This window comes from Bufo bufo, chromosome 2 (genome assembly GCF_905171765.1).
Source record: "Bufo bufo chromosome 2, aBufBuf1.1, whole genome shotgun sequence".
Classification (NCBI taxonomy): Eukaryota; Metazoa; Chordata; class Amphibia; order Anura; family Bufonidae; genus Bufo; species Bufo bufo.
This window is the reverse complement of record NC_053390.1, coordinates 789,304,310-789,321,636: the sequence shown is the minus strand read 5'-3', so window position 1 is coordinate 789,321,636 and position 17,327 is coordinate 789,304,310.

The window sequence follows — 17,327 nt, the reverse complement described above, 5'->3', positions numbered from 1 at the left end:
AGCCGGCATTCCATTTTTCTCCGTCCTAATACATGTCTATGGGGACAAATAACGTTCCGTTATAAATGATGGAAAAAGTAGTCCTGTCGACAGGACAGTTTTTTTCCGTCATGTATAATGGAACCAAACTGACTTCTTAAAGGCTTCCGTTTCGCATTCCGCCCTAGAATTCCGATAAAGGAATTCCCTAATGCCAATGCCAACCCGCCCTTAGTGATCTGAACGATTATCTTCAGGTGAAATAGGGCCTTAAGTTCAGGGTCTTATAGGGAAAGATTTAGCAATTTAGTCCGACTGATAATTGTTTGATAGAGAGGTTTTATCTCGGTACAGAACATGGGTCATTTAGTAGGCTAGGCGAAGTATGATTTCAGTATTCTGCTCTGGTGTAGAAACAGAATATCTGAACCTCTGAACATATGTCGGACAATGCCAGCGCCTGCCGGATCCCATTCACATTCAAGTGGTCCATCGGATTTCCAGTGTGAATACTGACATTTCACTGAATGCTCGCATTGCATATCAATATTTAAAGTTACAGTACAGTTTTTCTAATGTGCAGAAGCCAGCCAGCGATCCAATTAAAATTTCATAAAAAGTATTGACTGATGATTTTTTTAAGCATCATAGTTGCGCTGGACACTGTCCTGTTATGCGTGTTACAAACTGAGTGTACCGAATGGGACGCATTGTGCAGCATCATGGTAAGAGTATATTTTTTCAGCAGACTCAGTTCAATTGTGCATTTTTCTTTCAAATGTAATTGCAAAAATTCCATCACAGATTAGTGTCCCTGACCTGAGTGTTATGTGCGTCACTCAGTGCTATAGTGTAGTGTCCAGCAATAGTGTGACTTCCCATTGTTTAAACAGTGGCAATGAGCCGGAGATGGGGGGGGGGGGGGGGGATCATAGAAATCTGCAGGGTTATGCAGTTATATTTCCACTACTTCCTCTCTCCTACTGCTGTTTCTCTGTGTCAGTCTTTACTCTAGCTCTGGCATTCTATTCATGATCCAACAAACTCATTATGACCAGAGCTATAAGGTCTATCCATATAGGAGAATGTTTCCAAGAATCTTCATTCATGGATGTAACCAATAATACATCCACTGGAATAACGCCATAAATATAGGTTCATCTTTATTTCTTAGTATAAATGCAAAGTTACAACTATAAATTTTTGAAAAATGAAATAGTTAATGGTTCTCTTGGCATCGGTGAGCTCACACAGCGCTCCATCTGTTTGTTTGTTTGAGCCTTGCCAAATGGTGTCCTGAATGTCATATTGCTGTACTAATATACGCGTCGGAGTTTAGGGTCTATGTACATAGACAGAAATGTTGACGTACAAGGCTAAAAGAGAGTGTGGTCTATGCCCTAGACTCCAGGGTACATTATAGATGTACAATGCCTTGACAAAATATTCATACCCCTTGAATGCTCCCACATTTTTTTTATGTTACACTCACAAACCGAAATGTATTTTATTGGAATTTTATGTGATAGACCAATATAAAGTAGCAAATATATGTAAAGTGAAAAGAAAATCATACATAGTTTTCAAAAATTTTAATAAATAAAAATTTGAAAAGTATGGCATGCATTTGTATTCAGTCCTCTGTATGCTGATAGCCCTAAATAAAATCCAGTGTGACCAATTACCTTCAGAAGTCACCAAATTTGTAAATAGAGTCAACCTGTGAGTAATATATTCTCAGTATAACTACAGCTGTTCTGTGAAAGCCTCAGAGGTTTGTTAGAGAACATTAGTGATCAAAAAGCTTCATGAAAACCAAGGAACACACCAGACAGGTCAAGTTGTGGAGAAGTGTAAGGTTAGGTTATAAAAATATATTCCAAGCACTGATCAATCCATCATCTGAAAATAAAATGAGTATGGCACAATGTGACGAATACCACACCTCGTGCCCGCTTGACGTCGCCTATGTCGAGCTCACAAGACGCGGTATGGTCACGGGTTACCAAAAAACGTGACGTTGCACCCTCCAGAGGAGCAGGTAAGGTCAGCTTGGTACAGTTTACACACACACCTCCTGTCCATGCGGGCACAGAGAGGCAACAAGCTGAGAGAGCCTTTTCACTGCCGCAGTGAAAACAGCGCTGTCTCAGCCCGGGTATCTGCCACCAGCTTCTCGTTTGATATAAGCCCGGTCCGCTAACGGGATTATATAGGGTGAGAAACCAACCCGCGGTAGCTTATAACTAGGCCAAAACATGGACGTGGGGATTTGTGATCGAGATACAAGATAGCACAAGATTAAATTATATATTTAATCGCCTTAAGAGCACACTAGCTATAACACAATATACACAGAGAATATATACAGTGGTTTGAGGTTACAGATACAGGTTATATGGGTACAACAGGGTTAAGCAGAGCAAAAGTCAGTTACCAGGTAAGATGAAAGTTCCTTTGAGGTTGTGATGTGTTCTTTGCTGTAGTCGCATGAAGGGCAGTGATCTCAGCTAGTTCCTGGGTCCCCCTAATTACATTACACGATGTGACCCTTCTTCAGAGAAAGACACGCCCGCTTCCTGGCACAAGCCTGTTAACCTGTAGCCACCCCCCCCCCCCCTCTTGGGTCCACCTCTCACCCCCTCTGCTGGACTGGCTGCAAATGACCCACAAAAACCTTTAGGGTTTATAGCTCCAGTCCAGAAAGTCACAGGGAGATGTTTCTGGGACCAACAGATCCGCCTGGGTTCCGGCTACAACTAGAGTCCAAACATGGTGCAGCTATTGGGCTTCTGTGGGGAGATATGGATATCTCCCTTCCTTGGCATGCCACCATCAAACAAAGCCTATGGGCATGTTCACCGTGGCCACCGGGACACAAATATGTATCCAGTTTGCGCCTGCGATGGCCGGGCGATTCATAATTCCTTATGAAATGTAGGTGCCAACATGTCTGGGAGGTATCATTGATCTTGGGCAAGAGTTGAGATCCCCAGCTGTGGGTTTTCCTGCAGATTTGGTTGCCTCCAAACTGGCTGGTTGAGGTGTGACATTATCCACCTGGGGCCTCCTTGATGCCTTGACCCCTGGGGCTTTCTCCCTTGCTAGCTGACAATCAGATGGCTGGGGGGTGGGAACATATTTTGCATGTACACTGACTGTGTACAAGCCAAAAGGTGAATCAACTGACAATCAGGGCTACCAGTAAATAATAATCCATATTTCTGACACACAACTACAAACCTGACAGCCTAGGCAAGGAGAGCACTAATTAGAGAAGCAGCCAAGAGACCCATGGTCACTCTGGAGGAGCTGCAGAGATCCTCAGCTCAGATGGGAGAATCTGTCCACAGGACAACTATTAGTCGTGCACTCCAAAAATCTGCCCTTTATGAAAGAGTGGCAAGAAAATGCCATATTTGAGAGCGAGCCATAAGAAGTCGCATTTGCGGTTTGCCACAAGCAACTAGGCATAGACATAAGATGACTGTTGGATGACCAATTGTTCTATCTTTCCTGATCTTTCTGCAGCGCACTGGCTCACTGGAACTCGTGCTGGATGAGAGTCGTGAGGTGACAATTGGGGTGGTTGTAGTCTTCATAGTGGCAAGTCCCTCTCTGGGCCACGCATGCAGTGAGTGGAGGGTGCACTCTTTCTTTGCCCCGGGGCACCCTCTGGCCTTTTTGGAGGCCCCTGCCTGGTGGTAGTTGAGAGGCAGGAGAGCAGGTATAGGGCCAGCGGATGGATGGTGGAGTCAATGACCAGGTCTGTTTGATTAGAATAAAATAAAAAACCCTCTTTACTGAATAGATGATAGGAGTTCCAGTACATATAGAAACTCTAAACAGAGTACTAAAATATATTACAAAGCAGTCTCTTTGAAATAGCTGTCTATAAGGAGCAGCAATGATGGTAGAGTCTCTCTCTCTCTCTAGATAACCTTTGCAATCCTCCCAAATAACTACAGGCGTGCAATCCCATTTTCATCAACACTTTATGAAATTCGCAGGCTGAGGGGTGTACAGTCGTGGCCAAAAGTTTTGAGAATTACATAAATATTGGAAATTGGAAAAGTTGCTGCTTAAGTTTTTATAATAGCAATTTGCATATACTCCAGAATGTTATGAAGATTGATCAGATGAATTGCATAGTCCTTCTTTGCCATGAAAATGAACTTAATCCCAAAAAAAACTTTCCACTGCATTTCATTGCTGTCATTAAAGGACCTGCTGAGATCATTTCAGTAATCGTCTTGTTAACTCAGGAGAGAATGTTGACGAGCACAAGGCTGGAGATCATTATGTCAGGCTGATTGGGTTAAAATGGCAGACTTGACATGTTAAAAGGAGGGTGATGCTTGAAATCATTGTTCTTCCATTGTTAACCATGGTGACCTGCAAAGAAACGCGTGCAGCCATCATTGCGTTGCATAAAAATGGCTTCACAGGCAAGGATATTGTGGATACTAAATCAACAATTTATAGGATCATCAAGAACTTCAAGGAAAGAGGTTCAATTCTTGTTAAGAAGGCTTCAGGGCGTCCAAGAAAGTCCAGCAAGCGCCAGGATCGTCTCCTAAAGAGGATTCAGCTGCGGGATCGGAGTGCAGAGCTTGCTCAGGAATGGCAGCAGGCAGGTGTGAGCACATCTGCACGCACAGTGAGGCGAAGACTTTTGGAAGATGGCCTGGTGTCAAGAAGGGCAGCAAAGAAGCCACTTCTCTCCAAAAAAAACATCAGGGACAGATTGATCTTCTGCAGAAAGTATGGTGAATGAACTGCTGAGGACTGGGGCAAAGTCATATTCTCCGATGAAGCCTCTTTCCAATTGTTTGGGGCATCTGGAAAAAGGCTAGTCCGGAGAAGAAAAGGTGAGCGCTACCATCAGTCCTGTGTCATGCCAACAGTAAAGCATTCTGAGACCATTCATGTGTGGGGTTGCTTCTCATCCAAGGGAGTGGGCTCACTCACAATTTTGCCCAAAAAAACAGCCATGAATAAAGAATGGCACCAAAACACCCTCCAACAGCAACTTCTTCCAACAATCCAACAACAGTTTGGTGAAGAACAATGCATTTTCCAGCACGATGGAGCACCGTGCCATAAGCCAAAAGTGATAACTAAGTGGCTCGGGGACCAAAATGTTGACAATTTGGGTCCATGGCCTGGAAACTCCCCAGATCTTAATCCCATTGAGAACTTGTGGTCAATCCTCAAGAGGCGGGTGGACAAACAAAAACCCACTAATTCTGACAAACTCCAAGAAGTGATTATGAAAGAATGGGTTGCTATCAGTCAGGAATTGGCCCAGAAGTTGATTGAGAGCATGCCCAGTCGGATTGCAGAGGTCCTGAAAAAGAAGGGCCAACACTGCAAATACTGACTCTTTGCATAAATGTCATGTAATTGTCGATAAAAGCCTTTGAAACGTATAAATTGCGTGTAATTATATTTCACTACATCACAGAAACAACTGAAACAAAGATATAAAAGCAGTTTAGCAGCAAACTTTGTGAAAACTAATATTTGTGTCATTCTCAAAACTTTTGGCCACGACTGTAGACTTATCTGATATTGACTTATCCGTGAAGAACAAAAGGAAAAGGCAGTTGAAATCAATTGTGCCCGATCCTTATCTCGTCCAACATCAGAGGAGAATGGGGTAGCCCCATCCAGATTAGATGGTTGGCCGAACGAACCAAAATTGGAGGGTTTGGTAGGCATAGATCTAATGTGTATGGCACCAGCAGAGATGAAACTACAGAGTGGGCTCATTATATATGTGGAACCTGCCTTCCCTAAAATTTATTGAAGGCAGTTTGGCACCAAAATAGGTAGAATTTATTGTAGGTTGCTGTCCAAAAGAGGTCACCTTGCTGTGGTGTATGGGCACAAATGATTTTGATTGAAGTATACTTGCTAGGAACCTCTTGATTATTCACATAGTCAGTTTAGCTAGTTTATATATTCTGTGTTAGCAGAGTGCTGTTGTATTATGTTTGATTTTGTATTTTCAGCCATGGCGACGTGCACCTGTGCACTAGGATGTGCTGACTTTGTTTTTTTTTTTGTCTATGCAGTAGGGCCAGATTAAGACTTGGCTCCCCCATAAGCTACCTAGAGCGGTTAATTTTTTTTTTTTATGGAATAAAAATTAAAAGTAAAAAAACTTATTATTTTCTTACATAAAATATATATAAAAACGTAATCTGTATTGCCACGTCTGTAAAAGTTCAAACTATTAAAATATCTCCTTTTTTATCTGAGCAGTCACTAAGGTGAAAAAAAAATACCCACTTTTTTTGTCACTTCATTACCTCAAGAAAAATGATCAAAGCATTGTGTGTACCACAACTATAGCTCATGCCATGAAAAACTATCCCTCAACCAGTTCAGGGGATGGAAAATAATAAGTATGGGTGAATCCACCTATCATGTATAATATTGTCCTTTTCTAATATTGCCCCCTCAGGCACCAGAGCCTTGGTGTGACTGCTACCCCCTGAATACGGTAATTCACACAGATCCATAAACGGACTTTCTATATTCAGTACATTAGTTGGAAACTCAGGTCTCTCCATATACATGTAATAATATACTTTTTCTCTAACATACATGGTAGCAACAAAGCACACCCTGTGTTAGGATATTTGTCACCTAGCGAAACTTAATTTAATCCCCCCGGTAGCCAAGAAAAAATATTTATGGTTTCATATGTAAATCTGGAATTTTCTTAAATGTAATCGTTATTTGTTCGGAGATCTAGAGAGATACAGATTCGGCAGACTCCCTTGGCTACTGGTCAGGGTTCTCACCGAACTCCGACCACAGCTAAAATGCTATAATTTTCATCGAGACAGACTGTACTTTATGCTCCGGAGTTACAATCACAACCCTCTCTTTATGTTGGCAGAGGCGCGGAAAAAATAGGAATCCATTGCTTTCCAGAGCCTCTTGTTTATGGTTTGTTTAGGCAGGGCTTACTAAGTGTGACCCCATGGCTGGTCATGAAAATGCCATTCGAGACCTCACACCTACACACATTTGATATAGCTGGGACTTATAAATCAGGCCTCTCATGTACAGAAACTAAACCGTTACCACTAGCAAAAATTGCACAATGCGTCTTATTAGTGCCACGTTTATTTATCCAGGAGCTGATGTCGAGGTTTAGCCTCCCGCGGGACGGGTATGAAAAAGATTATTTAAAGGTGTCATCAATCTTGGTTCATGACTCATAGAACCTGTAATTCGACTGTATGAAGCTATTGGCAGGGGTGTTGCTGTAGGGAGTGTAAAGGTTGCTGTTGAACCTGGGTTCTGGATCTGGGTGAAAGGGTTAAAAGCCACCAGTATTTTAAAGGGGTTTTCCAAGACTTTGATATTGATGACATATGCTCAGGATAGGCCATACCAGATTTGTGGTATTACGGAGCTCCTGTAAGCCGCTTCTTCCTAGGTTAGTAACGTTACATTCATCAGTCACGTGGCCTAGGCGCAGCTCAGTCCCATTCAAGTGAATGGGGCTGAGCTGCAATACCAAGCACAGTCCCTATACAATGTACTGTGCTGCGCTTGGTCAGAATAGAGAAGGTGGGGGCACTCTCAGGAGCCCCAGTGCCTTCTCAAACTGCTGATTGGTGAGGGTCCTGGGTGTCAGGCCCCCACTGATCAGATACTGATGACCTATCCTGATAGGTCATCAGTAGTAAAATCCCGGGAACCCCTTTAAACATGCTGAAGTTGCTACTACATCTGTTTTGAGGGGTTTTATTCCAGCGTTGTTGAGTCAGCTTTAGCCCTTATTTGTTAACACTCTCAATATTTCTGGGAGACTTCCAAGAAAGAGAAGACCTGCTGTACTCTGCAAATCTCTCCCCATTCCTGCTCTTCCCTTACCTGCCAGGTGCCGCCGGAAACAACATCTATGCACTTGACACTTTCCATTGAGGGAGTCTGGCAGGATGTAAACAGGAAAGAAGGGAAGGGAAAAAGAACAGGAAGAGAGGTCTAGTCTGGAGTCTGGATTTTTTGGGGATCTAATGTCTGTAAATTGGGAGTTGTAGCCTAAGGTATGTATTAAGCGCTGGTCTGAGGTCAAAATAATGAGGAGTCTGGCTTGGGGTCTATATGCAGCATGCCGCAGGTGCGTGCATGAGTGGGTGGCCGGATGGTAGTACACCGGTCTTGACGCTACCTAGGCTCATGCAGTAATGTAGAAGGGCGAATCTTTCTTCCCTTTGGACAACATTCTTGTTCTGGTGTTCTCCTGCCTGGTAATAGTTGAGGTGCCCATAATTTTTTTGGTTGCTTTGCAGTGTAGTAGTGCAAGAAGTGTTGAGGAGGCAATTGTGCAGCAGAACAGTTTACTGAAGAATTCAAATGCAAACAGAATAGGACAGTTCTTAGCATACAATGGACTGGCAATTGGCACACAAAATGCACTTTCCACAGATGTTAAAGGTTTCACTGCTGCACGGGTAGTTAACTTAATAGGCCAAATTGTCTCTTTTAGAGTAGTCTTCCTCACATAAACATCCAGCCATGGAGTGTAACATTTCTTATAAAGCAATGCAACCAACAGTACGGTCCCTCTAACGTTACACTATGCTTTGCACCTTTTTTGAACAGGTTTCAGTACTTACAATCATGTCCACAATTGTCCACTGTGGGATGTGGGTACTTTTCATGCAGGCCATCAAGCCACTTAAATGCACATTTAGATACTGGAGGCAAACTCCTGAACACATGTGCGTTAGAGCCAATGTGTCCTTTTCAGACAGTTTATCTCTACTGGAATTTCACTAAACCTCTCTTTCCATCTGGCCCACTTTTGTAGATTTTCCTGTCCTTGTCCCACCTGGTACCTGAATTCTGAACAAGTAATACTCTCTGCCCTGAGCATTAGCTAGTCTAAGCAGTGTCAGACTGGGGTTCCTTGGACCCATCAGAGAAAATTATTCGTGGTACCCAATGCCCAATGCCCATATCATCAATAAAGTCTAATACATTTTAAATCAAAGAAATACACCCTAGAGGCAAGTGATTGGCTCCAAAGTCAGCTCCAAAAGTTTTTTTTTCTCACCTGTACCTTTGGGACCCACTTTGGTATCAGAGCCTGGCAGACCAGAGATTCCTCTGGTGAGCCAGTCCAAGGGTGACACAAGCCCCATCTAGTGGCGGCTGAGAATATCACCTATTAATACCTTGTGCACTTATATACAGTAAAGACATATTTTACACAGAAATACATTCTTTTGCACTTTGCAGTGCACTGCTACTGCTTACATATATATTAGTGAAGTCTGGTGTGTGCTCTATATTTCTTTAGGGGGCAGGTATGTACTGTAATAATTTTGGGGTGTGCTGAAGGTAGCCATATGTACAATTTGTGATTCAAATGGCGTAGCTTGAGGGTGTGTCCTATATAAATGGGCGTGCATAAGGAAACAGTTTTGCCTTTTGTCGCTCTCTTCTCAATCTCTGATGTCACTTCTCAAGAACTAAGTATGGTTTACAAAAAATAAGAGAAACATGGATCACACAGCCACATGCATTCATCTATCATGGCTTCTTAGCACAATTCACATAGTTTCTCATGATACTTTTTGATCAAAATGCATAAGCCCACTCACCACATCAAGGTTGCTTCTACAAGTGGGTACCTACTCTAATTTGGCAGAGCACCACGTGACGACCACTGCCCGCACAAAACCATGCCAGCAGGTGGCACTACTCAGCAGTTCAACAGCACCCCAGCTGTCAGACAAAGTCTCCTTGGCACTGGGACCCACCAACCCACAGGCACGGCACCACAGCAACAATGGCAAGCACGCGGTACCGCACCTTGAGAACAGATGTCAAAAGCTCACCCTACCATGTGGTCTCAGGCGCTGTACACTATTAATTAAGCTGAGATGCGATAATAGATCCAGGCATAGCATATGGATGTGCTATCCACGTTTCTCCTTTTTTTTGTATCTAAATATGATTGAGCCGAAAATCATGTTTGGTTAAAATTCTCACACTCTTACATCTCAAGGTCGGGGAGGGCAACTCATTCATCACTCCTCCACCATAAAACTGTGAGAATTTTAACTTAGCATGTAAACATAATTGGGGGAAGAAAAAAAACAAACATATGAGTTAGGACCAACCACGATTCTCTGGTGCTACGCTCTTTTTACAATTATATATTGGTGCTTTAAACCTTTCTATGAGTATTTTCTATAGAGACGACCACATGCTCCTGGTAGAAAGAATTTACAGAATTTAAACCGGCACTTTAGCCAAAAAAACAATCAACGAGCTACAAACATAGAGTAGTAAGGCTTGCACGATTTATGTAATGGACAAGTAGCCCAGATCAGACAGGCCCTGCTGTTCACCTTGGTCCCTGGTGATATTTGGTAATATAATCGCACAGCGTTCTCTTAGGACTGCATTGCGAAGCAGCCAGGCAAAACGTTTTATATTGGTAGCGTATACCTTTTTCATGACTGTGTGTTAGGTTTTATGTGTTTTAGTTTTAATTCACTTCTTCTGCCAAGAAATGCTTGCAGGAGGCAGTTTCAGCCTAAGGAGGTGTTACCAAGCTGTAGATTGCAGTATTTTATTCTTAAAGGAGCTTTCTAGGCTTCTGATATTGATGACCTATCCTTGGGAGAGGTCATTAATATCTGTTCGGTAAGGGTCCGACATCTTGTGCCCCGAACGATCAACTGTTCCCTTTAGCCTCTTACTCTGGAACCAGCTCTTGAATGGAGCAGGAAGCTCTCTTCAAAGTGTAGTGGTTGGGTTGAGTTACTGCAGCTCATAGAAATAAATGCGGGCTGATTTTCAGTAATCCGGCAAAGTCACTACACTTTGAAGGAGCTGTGCTTCCTGTTCCATTCAGAGTACTAGTTCCAGTGCTGAAGGTTTCAAGGAACAGCTGATCAATGGGGTGTGGGGCGTTCTGTTTCCAATAATGAATATCCTGAGGATATTCAGTCAATATCAGGAGCCTGGAAACCCACTTTAGGAAGAAAATGACTATGTTCTCCACATAGTGATGTTGCTCTCTTACGTAGCGGTGAGGACCCTGAGCACTTAGAAGTGTGCAATTTAGTTCATGAGCTAATTTGCATACTGTTTTTCCCAGGGAGCACTGCCTGAAAATAAGTCTACATACACCCCCAGGGTCTCATTAATGAGAACCAATAACCCTGAACCCCTGGGAGTAGGAGAATTGTTGAATCTGTAGTTCTGCAAACCTATGTAGCTGCACTGCTGTGTGCACTCTGGGCATCCTAACGAAAACCAGGAAGATCTTTTTCTTTTATCTTAACCACTGACTAGAATAATGTGTTGACCCTGTAGTATATTCTGGGTAACAATGTGTTACTGTGTTATATGCAGCCAATGGCCTTTCACTTGTACCATTTTGTACCGTCCTTGCCAGCGTCAGTTGCTTGTGGGTTTGGATTTGTGCCAGGGATGTAAGTACCATAGCAGCAGACCCGTAACGTGCCTGTATCCTGCTTGTATGGTGGTTAGCACTGGTGCCTTGCAACACTGAGCTAAAATCCAACAAAGGATAACGTCTGCATAGAGTTTGGATGTTCTCTCTGTGTTTGCGTGGGTTTCCTCCAGGTACTCTGGTTTCCGGTTTCCTCCCACACTTTAAACACATACTGATATGGAACTTAAAGGCTATGTACATCATTTGGGGAATTTCTTTTTTTACTATTGCATTGTACTCATTTTGAGCTAAAAAAATGTTTTTCAATTGGTCTTTATTAAAAATATGGCGTTCTTTTTTCTGTACAGAGCTGAGATGCTCTAGCAACAGCCTTTGAATTTCTGTCTTTTCCATCAGACCAGGAGCAGAAGGACTCCTTATCTCTGCTCTCTGACATTATAAACACTCATTATAGCTCAGTTCTTATCTTATCTGATAAGAATGTGGCTTAAATAGGTGTTTATGACCTCTAAGGCTGAGTTCACATCAGCATTCAGCCTTTCCATTCTCCTGCTCCGTTATAGGGGCAGGAGAACAGAAAGGACGGATTCGGCACATAACTGAGCCGAACGGAGCCTACGGACCCCACGGACTATAATGGGGTCCTGCACGCACAACTTTTGTCTCCGCTCCAAAATCATCTTCTGAGCGAAAACCTAACGGACCCCATTATAGTCTATGGGGTCCGTAGGCTCCGTTCGGCTCAGCTATGTGCCGAATCCGTCCTTTTGGTTCTCCTGCTCCTATAACGGAGCAGGAGAACGGAAAGGCTGAACGCTGATATGAACTCAGCCTAAATAGTTTATAGATAAGGTTTATTGGCACAAAGCAAAAGTGAAAGTACCAGTTACACAGCTAGAAAAACTGTTAATCCTTTATGACAGAACGGCTCAATATTTTTAATAAAGGCCAATTGAAAAAATTATTTTTAGCCAAAAATGAATAAAATGCAATCATTAAAAAAAATTGTTTCCAAAGGTGTACATAGCCTTCAAATTGTGAGCTCCACTGGGGACCTCAAGTGATGATACTGTCTGTACAGTGCTGCAGAATATGTCAGTGTGATATAAACAAGCAAAATACAAATAATCTCTCTATTTATTACGTGGGAATCCCTCGGTTCATTCTCAACTTGAATGAATCAGCCAATGGCCACCTCAACAGATGGAATTAATGGCAGGGGATCCCCGTTCTCAACATAGGTGCTGATTTCACCCAATGTGTATATGCTATAAATGTCTGAGATGAGAATACCACTTCAACATAAAATTAATTGCACAAGCATACACCACTATTGTAGTAAATCCTACAATAATTGGCTGTCTTCAATGGTATGGAAAAAAGTGGAGGTCACCCAGAGTGGAGTAACGTGAACCTCCTGAGCTCCAACTCCTACTTCTGAACCTCCTAAAGCCATGCCCCTAGGGATATCATAAACATTGTAATCACACCTGAGCTCCAATGTGTAGTAGTGTGTATTACCATTGTTACTTGCAGTTTACTAAGGCCTCATGCACACGACCGTTGTGTGCATCCGTGGCCGTTGTGCCGTTTTCATTTTTTTTTCGCGGGCCCATTGACTTTCAATGGGTCCGTGGAAAAATCGGAAAATGCACCGTTTTGCAGCCGCATCCGTGATCCGGGTTTCCTGTCCGTCAAAAAATATGACCTGTCCTATTTTTTTGACGGACAACGGTTCACGGACCCATTCAAGTCAATGGGTCCGTGAAAGAACACGGATGCACACAAGATTGGCATCCGCGTCCGTGATCCGTGGCCGTAGGTTACTTTTTATACAGACGGATCCGAAGATCCGTCTGCATAAAAGCTTTTTCAGAGATGAGTTTTCACTTCGTGGAGGCCGCACACTGGCCACCAATGATATTACAATAGAGGGGGGGAGGGGGGCCGATGGAGGGGGGGCGGGGAAGGGGAGGCCGCACATTGGCCACCAATGATATTCAAACTGGGGATGGTGGGGGGTCTGCCCCCTGCTGCCTGGCAGCCCCTGATCTCTTACAGGGGGCTATGATACGCACAATTAACCCCTTCAGGTGTGGCACCTGAAGGGTTAATTGTGCTGATCACAGCCCCCTGTAAAAGATCGGGTGCTGCCAGGCAGCAGGGGGCAGTCATGTACACAGTTTGTAGTATATTCTAACTAGAAGCGTCCCCATCACTATGGGAATGCATCTGTGTTAGAATATACTGTCGGATATGAGGTTCACGATGTAACTCATATCCGACAGTATATTCTAACATAGAGGCGTTCCCATGGTGATGGGGACGCTTCAAGTTAAAATATACCATCGGATTGGAGAAAACTCCGATCCTATGGTATATTAAGACTTTACATTGAAAGTCAATGGGGGACGGATCCGTTTGAAATTGCACCATATTGTGTCAACGTCAAAGGGATCCGTCCCCATTGACTTGCATTGTAATTCAGGACGGATCCGTTTGGCTCCGCACGGCCAGGCGGACACCAAAACGACTGTTTTTTCATGTCCGTGGATCCTCCAAAACTCAAGGAAGACTCACGGACGAAAAAACGGTCACGGATCACGGACCTACGGACCCCGTTTTTGCAGACCGTAAAAAAAAACGGTCGTGTGCATGAGGCCTAACTTTTGCATTTGCAAAGAGGTATCTCCCAAGAAAGAGAACCATCTCACCTGGTCTTTTTAAGGAGATGCAGTACCCTCGCTTAAGCCTTTTCCATGAGGAGCAAACACCCTGGAACAGCTGTGTACAGATGGATATTTAGCTTGGCTAGTCTTTCATTGTGAAATCCCAGGGCTCATTGGAAAGTCGGATCTTGACTCATAGGGAACCACTTCACTTCCAATAGGTGGTGTTGGCAAAATGGTTCTATTTCTTAAATGTTCATTTCCCATGGACCATTGCCAAATAGCCTCCATACCCTGGAGTACTCCAGTAAGTCTCCATGCAGGACTGGTCTCTTTAAGGAGATACCGCACCCTGCCTAAGTTAGCTTTTGCTTTAAGGACCATGAGGCTCAAGCGTCATCTTTAATTGCATCCACTGGTTGGTATAACCAGATCTGACCTGCTTTAAACCCTGGAAAGCGTCATCATGTGAAAAGAACCAATGTGATCATGTAATGTGAAATTCAACAGAAACATATCATGGACACTGAAGGACAAAAAGGTCAAAGAACATGCTCAAAACAGGTCAGGACCTTTAATTCATCCGTGCCTTGTACATATTTCTACTTTCCATTGAAAAGGCCACACAAGAAGTCTCGGAAGTTTCTATTAACATTCGTGAAAGTTCTCTTTGAAGCCTTATGAAACCGTAAGACGCTAAGAAGCTCTGCACTGATTGTATTAACATACCTAATGCAAGTCCAGGCATTTCCCTTTGTTGTTGATTACTTGACTTTAATTACCGCTTATTCTCATGTTTTTGGGGTACATGTTTGTCGTTCATCGTGATGCGTCCAAGATGTTTCCATAAAAGGAGGAATGACAAAAAAAAATAGAAAACAAACAGAGCCTGTACCGGGAAGAATGCCACCTGCTGCTTCACTTATTGTCTTGGCATCTCTTAGCCTCCATTTCTGCTTTTGTTTCCTTAAGATTAGCTGTTCCCACTAGAGCGGCGTGGCCAGGATGAGACGGTTTGTATACAATGTCCTCAGCTTTTGTATATTTTCATCTACCATTGAGGCTATTGTTATTAAAGATATCAAGTCATATCAATGCATAAGGAAGAGGTTGGTGCAGGGTGGGAGGGTGAAGTAACCAAGGTGTGCCTTGTATGCAAGGTATGTACGGTAATCCATTAAAAGGAAACATTAACCCCTTGCCACTACATGATGTATTAGCACATCATGGGCGAGTGAGATATAACGCAAATACTATTACGGAATCACAATGGTGTGGGCTCAGGAGCTGAAGCCACTCTAACTGATCCTGACTGTTTAATCCTTGAGATGCTGTAGTCAATCGGTTTTTAGGGAGAAGGGGCAAAACAGTCTCTACACCCCTAGATTAATTCCATAATGGGTGTAGTCTCCAAAATGGGGTTTTATGCTTTGACACCTCAAGATCAAAACCTGAAATGGTGACTATGAAACATCCTAGTAAGAAGATCTCGAAATCCATAAGGTGCTCCTTCAGTTCTGCGGCCTGTGTTTGGGTCAGTTAGCCCACGAGGGCCGCGTAAGGGGTATTTCTAATAATTGTAGAATCAGGAAAATAAATAATACATTTTGTGCCTCAGTTGACACCTGTTTTCAAAAAAAAAAGAAAAGATCAAAAATGGAAATCATTAAAAAAAAGTTTCAATTTTCTCTACATTCCATCTTCTTTAATTCCTGTTGTGTGCAAAACCTCCTGAATGTATTTTTGAATTCTTTGAGGAGTGCAGTTTTTAAAATAAGGGGATTTATGGAGGGTTTCTATATAATCCTTTTAAAGTATTTTCAGAACCAAACTGAAAAGAATGGCGTGGTATTAAACAAGCAGGAAGTGCTCAAACCCACATGCAGTTGTGCATATATATACAGGGAAGCAAATCCTGCACTTGTGGCCCGTTGCTAATGACGATCCCCAGGCAAAATGCATACAGTGGAGGATGACCGCAGCGAACCATAAGTACCACAATAGACATCCTACACAAGATAGCAATTATGTGGATGTGATAATCATGCTGGAGGTAACTGGTGAGTTGTTTGTGAGTCGGCCTCATGCTCCTGTAATTTGCCCACTGGCTCCTGGTATTGCCCACATAGGCACAGGTAGGTGAGTGTTAGGTCCCGAGCTACTTGAGAAACCTTGGCGCGGTGCTCGGGCTCAGACATGTCCTACACCATAGGACATGTTGGCTAATCTCTCAATTTTAAAATCAGTTTGAGGGTTTAGTAAGACCGCAGAGTGCACCTGTCTTTGCTATTATTTTATTATATTGTTATATTGATTATCACATCCACATAATTGCTATCTTGTGTAGGATGTCTATTGTGGTACTTGTGGTTCGCTGCGGTCATCCTCCACTGTATGCATTTTGGCTGGGGATCGTCATTAGCAACGGGCCACAAGTGCAGGATTTGCTCCCCTGTATATATATGCACAACTGCATGTGGGTTTGAGCACTTCATGCTTGTTTAATACCACGCCATTCTTTTCAGTTTGTATATATAGAGATGCCTGGAGGTGTATAAACTCCAATTTAAATGTGCCTGCTTTCCATCTACAGGCTACATTTAGGTGCACCTGTGAGGCCTGGGCCTTATCAGCCAGTCTTGAGTGGGACTCGCAGACTCCTCCCTCCTCCCATTGCAAGCATGGCTACATGCTGGAGGTAACTGGTGAGTTGTTTGTGAGTCGGCCTCATGCTCCTGTAATTTGCCCACTGGCTCCTGGTATTGCCCACATAGGCACAGGTAGGTGAGTGTTAGGTCCCGAGCTACTTGAGAAACCTTGGCGCGGTGCTCGAGCTCAGACATGTCCTACACCGTAGGACATGTTGGCTAATCTCTCAATTTTAAAATCAGTTTGAGGGTTTAGTAAGACCGCAGAGTGCACCTGTCTTTGCTATTATTTTGTTATATTATTTTCAGAACCAACCAAATCTGTCTTTCAAGAAGAAGAAATCACATTTTTAAAATTCCAACTTTTTCCAAATACACTGCCTGTCCCAAAAAAAAGTTGCCACCAAAATACTAAAAAAAAAATATTCTCAATGGGGTTAAGGTCTGGACTCTGTGGTGGCCAATCCATGTGTGAAAATGATGTCTCATGCTCCCTGAACCACCCTTTCACAATTTGAGCCCGATGAATGCTGGCATTGTCATCTTGGAATATGCCCGTGCCATCAG